This window comes from Cibotium barometz, chromosome 59, assembly GCF_041138505.1.
Source record: "Cibotium barometz isolate CiBa-2024 chromosome 59, ASM4113850v1, whole genome shotgun sequence".
Taxonomy (NCBI): Eukaryota; Viridiplantae; Streptophyta; class Polypodiopsida; order Cyatheales; family Cibotiaceae; genus Cibotium; species Cibotium barometz.
The window spans coordinates 19,253,703-19,259,462 of record NC_141104.1 but is presented as its reverse complement, the minus strand read 5'-3'; positions in this window follow the sequence as shown (position 1 = coordinate 19,259,462).

Genomic DNA, 5,760 nt, shown 5'->3' with positions numbered 1-5,760 from the left:
GGTTATGGAACATTGTGCAGGGTATTGATGCACGTCCTATTGTGGCTGGGAATGCTGCAAACACATCAAAAACAGGTAATGTTGATGATGGTGCAGGCACAAGTGCTGTAGCAACTGTTCGAGAACCACCACTTTCAGCAGAGCAGATTTGTTGGGATGGTAGAGATGCGCAGGCTCATGCCTTGATTGCGCTGTCTGTCAAACGTACCATTATCCCACATATTCGCTCCTGCAGGACTTCTAAGGATGCTTGGGATGTACTTGCCACATTGTATCAGGCAAGAAATGAGGCTCGTGTTGCTTACCTCCGAAAACAGTTGGAGAGTGAGCATATGAACGAAGGTGATTCTATGGATAGCTTTTTGACAAAGATCAAGGATTTCAAAGAGCAGCTCATTTCTGCAGATGAAATCCTGTCAGACAGTTCACTTGTGCAGACTGTTTTGAATGGTCTACCAGATTCTTATCAGGGTTTTGCTTCCACTCTTCGCTTGATGATGAAAGGCAATCCCAATGCCTTATCATTTGAGGAGTTAGTTTCTGTTTTGCTGCAAGAAGACCAGTCAAGGCAAAACAGGAATATTATGCATGTCGCAGATCAAGCTTTCGTTGCTAGTCAGAGAAGCGGGAAAGGTAAAGCTGGCTTTACCTTTCCTGTAAGCAGAAATCTGCAAATGCTGCGCAACCAAAGAAGGAAGACAAAGATGAGAAGAAGGGTGACAAACAGAAGACATTTTGCAAGTATTGTAAGGGAAATGATCATGTCATCAAAGCGTGTCCTAAGCTGGCTGCGAAAGAGGCTAAGAAGAAAGAGGCTGGTATGGCTGTTGCAGATGCCTCTCCTTCTAACAATGAATCTGCTAATGTTGTTCAAGATACAGAATGGGCATTCAATGCGCAGTGCAGTTATGACCCATCTTTGCATGACACATGTATGTCTGCAGTAGATTCAGATGTATGGTACTTTGACAGTGGTGCCACTAAGCATATCACCTCGCAGCGCAGTTTATTCACTTTCCTTGAGTCTGCTCCCACAGGGAATACTGTCACTTGTGCCAATAACTCCTCTTATCCCGTTAAAGGAGTTGGACAGATTGTGCTGAATGTTGCAAATTGCAACACCTTTACACTTTTTGATGCATTGTATGTGCCAGGGATCAAAAAGAATCTGCTGTCAGTCTCCACATTTGCCAAAACAGGTTTGGTTGTAAAATTTGTGGATGACAGATGTACTGTTCATGATCTCTCTTGTGGTGACATCATTGTAGCATCTGGTTCACTATGTCGAGGGCTATATAAGCTCAATATGGATGGCAAATGTGTAGAGGATTCAGCATGTGCTATTATGGATACGCAGGCTATTTCAAATGCAAAACTGTGGCATGCACGTTTTGGTCATCTGAATTTTGCAAGTTTGCTGCGCCTGCAGAAATCTGAAATGGTGTCTTCTTTGCCTAAGCTTGAGGCACCTGTCAAGCATGTTTGTGAGGGCTGCATATTGGGTAAAATGCAGCGTGCTTCCTTTCCCAAAGATGGATCAGTGAGAGCTGAACGCAGATTGCAGCTTGTTCACAGTGATGTTTGTGGTCCCATGCAAACTCCATCATTTGGAAACTACCTTTACTTCGTGACTTTCATTGATGATTTTACCAGGCATGCATGGGTATATCCTTTGAAGGCAAAGTCCGAAGTGTTTTTGTGCTTCAAACAGTTTTTGGTTATGGCTGAAAATGTGTCAGAAAGTAAGATGGGCACCCTCCGTTCAGATCGAGGGGGGGAGTATATGTCTTCAGAATTTAATGCATTTCTGGCTGAGCGTGGGATAAAACACCAATGTATAGTGCCGTATACACCACAGCAAAATGGTGTGGCTGAGAGAAAAAACAGGTCTCTCATGGAAATGGCAAGATGTATGGTTAAGAGTCAAAGTCTACCACATGGTTTTTGGCTTGAGGCTGTCATGTGTGCCACTTATGTACTAAACAGGTGTCCCACCAAAGCATTACAGGTTGTCACTCCATATGAGGCTTGGCATAGCCGCAAGCCATCTGTTGGCCATTTACGTGTTTTTGGTTGCCTGGCATATGCATTAGTGCCTGTGCAACATCGCAGAAAATTGGATGACAAAGCTGTCAAATGTATTTTTGTTGGATATAGTGCTGAGAGCAAAGGCTATCGTTTGTATCATCCACAGACAAAGCGCATTTTGGTTAGCCGTGATGTTGTATTTGTGGAAGATGCAGTTCAGCCCTTGGTTTCATGTACTAAGGAGACAGATATCAGCTCACGTGATGTCTATGATACATTGTTGCCTCTTTTCAGTGGTGCACAGTCAAGTGCAATACCTCATGAGGCAGTTTTTCAGCCTATGCAGGTTTTAAATGATGGCACAGATCAGCCTATATCTGATGCAGATGTGCATGATGCACTTGAGGATGAGAGACAAGAGATTGAGGGCTCTAGGAACATGCCTAGATGGCTGGTGCAGACTTTGCGTGACAGCAAGTTGGATGCCCCTTTGTCTAGTCGCACTCGTTCTGGCTCTCATGGTGCCTCTTATGCGTCAGATTGTTATGCATTGGCTGTTTCTAGTATGTGCGATGAAAGTGAGCCTGTTTCATTTGATGAGGCACAAAGTTCAGAAAATTGGATGGCTGCTATGCAAGCAGAATACGATGCTATTATGAAGAATAGTACATGGTCTTTATGTGACTTGCCCCCTGGCAAGAAGGCCATTGGCACTAAGTGGGTATACAAATTGAAGCGTAAGCCTGATGGCACAGTGGATCGCCATAAGGCTAGGCTTGTTGCAAAAGGTTATGCTCAAGAGAAGGGCATTGATTTTGATGAGACTTTTGCTCCCACATGTCGTATGACCACTGTTCGTAGCATCTGTGCATTAGCAGCTCATAATGGTTGGAATGTACATCAGCTGGACATAAAGACTGCGTTCTTAAATGGAGATTTGCATGAGGAGGTGTATGTATCGCAGCCTCGTGGTTTTGTTCAAAGAGGGCAGGAAAACAAAGTGTGCAGGTTAAAAAAGGCTTTATATGGTTTAAAGCAAGCTCCACGAGCTTGGTATGAAAAAATACATGCATATTTGACTGCACATGGGTTTCAGAATAGTCCAACAGAAAGCACTTTGTATGTTAAACGTGTGGATGGTGTACATCTAATCATTGCTCTCTATGTCGATGACATGCTGCTCACAGGACCAAATGAGAGTCATATTGCTGATTTTAAGGCTGATTTGAATGCCTCTTTTGAGATGTCAGATTTGGGGCATTTGCATCATTATTTGGGGATACAATTTAAGCAGTGTGATGGAGGTATTGCTTTGTGTCAGACAAAGTATATTGAAACATTGTTGCGGAGATTTGGCCTTGAAGACTGCAAGCCTATTGCTACTCCAATGGAGACAGGTTTGAAGTTGAGTCTTCATGATGCTGGAGATCACTTTGATGTCACACTCTATCAGACAGCTGTTGGTTGCCTCATTTATGTATGCATTACGAGGCCAGACATTCAGTTTGCAGTCTCACAGGTGAGCAGATTTATGCATAGCCCAGGCATTAAGCATTGGCAGGCAGTGAAGCGTATCTTTCGCTATTTGAGTGGTACTCGGCATCTTGGGTTGTTTTATCCCAAGGGGGGATCATTGCCGCCAGATTTACATGTTTTTTCAGATTCTGACTGGGCTGGTTGTTATGACACACGCGTGTCCACGAGTGGTTTTTGCTTCATGCTTGGAAGCTCATGCATATCATGGTTGAGCAAGAAGCAGCCTACTGTGGCCACTTCTAGTTGTGAAGCTGAGTACAGGGCAGCTTTCACAGCTACGGTTGAGTGTGTGTGGCTCAGACGCCTTATGGCTGATTTGGGTGTTGGGCAGCCATCTGCCACCACCATCTTCACTGACAGTCAGAGCGCATTGGCAGTTGCGCAGAACCCAGTGTTCCATGCTCGTACGAAGCACATTGAGGTGCACTACCATTATGTCAGGGAGAGACTCTCTGCAGGAGAGATCAGTTTGGCTTATGTGCCAACACAGGATAACCTTGCAGACCTTTTCACAAAGGCTCTGCCTCGTGAGAAGTTCGAAGCTTTTCGCAAAGCTTTGGGCTTACTCCCTTTTGTGGATTCGTCCACATAGCTAGACACTTCCCTATACATGAGTGCTAGCTCTTGTTCACCGCATCACTCCAGGGGGGATTTGTTACCATATTATAGTAGTGATGTGTGTGAACACACTTAGGACCGCCGGGGCACTTTTTCCCTCACTAGGAGGTTTTTTCCCCCGTGCATTGTATATACGCCTATTATCTTCTAGGGCTTGTTATCTTTCATTTTTGGCACTCATAATACACTACTGTGTTGTGCTCAAGCTTCCTCATCTTCTTGAAGTTGTGTGTGCATTCCTGCAACCCTAATTCCAACAATACACCCATTCTTAACCTTTCTATATACAAGATGAAGTTTTCTTATAGTTGGTATAAGTTTTAGCATGTTGTAAAAAATAACCTTCCATCCAAGAGATTGCCAATTATCCAATTAAGTTGATTTCCCTAAAAGCATCCACAAATCAAACATTTCTCCTTTTCCTTGTCTTGAATTTTACACTCATAAAGAAGGTGAGCATTCCCCAAAATCCAAGAAAATTTAAAAGTAATTTTACAAACCATAATGTTGCCACTATATTCAAACTGCTGGTATCAATGATTACATGTGACCATAGAGATATGCACAATTTAGATTAAGATAAAACAATCTCAAAAGGGCCTCAAAACTTTTAATCCAATCTTTAGTAAACAATTATCCTTGTGACAACATCATTATATATGCGCATCCTAATTTGATTATTAGAAATAAAAAACCTATATATTGCCTACCAAAGGCTCTCTTCGAAATGTGGAATTGTATAGTGAAGTATTATCTCATTGTTGGAGGTATCAATTAAATCACTACAAGCTTCTTGTGGACTATAGCATTAACTAAATTCAGATTGTGATGGGTTGTTGACAACATTCTCTCTGCTTTAGGATTGTGTCGGGTTGTTGACAACATTCTCTACATTAATATTGTGATGGGTTCTTGAGACATCAAGCAAAGGTGGGGAATCAATGGTACCATAAGAGGTAAACAAAAAGGGATAGGTTTGTCTCATGATTGAAAGATGGTGAGTTTTATTGAACTTCATTATTAACACCTAGTGAGGTTAGATAATTGTAAGACAAAAATGAGAGGCCCTTAGACTGCCTTGGTGAAGATGAAGGTGTTGGTAAAGCTATCAGGCTCATAGGGATAATCACTAAGGGAACCTCTCTCCTCATCACATTAGATTTTTAAATGAAAAGGCTAATAGGTCTAATCACTAAGGGAACCTCTCTCCTCATGGTAGATCTATAATTGGGACCATAAGAGGTAAGTGATAAGCCACCAAGGGATACATTTATCTCACGCACAAAAGAGGTAAGTGATAAGCCACCAAGGGATACATTTATCTCACGCACAAAAGATGTCGATTCTTGTTGAACTTCATCATCATCTTGTGAGATTGGAGAATTTTAAGAAAAAAAGGAGAGGCCATTTGATTTATCTTGGTGTGAAGATAAAGGTGTTGGCTATTGGGATCATAGGCATAATCACTAAGGGCACCTCTTTCCTCATGGTAGATCTGTAAATGGAAAGCTAATGAGCTATGAAAAGGAGTCTTTGTATAGAGACTTTTCATAAAATCACACCCTAATCAAGGTTTTA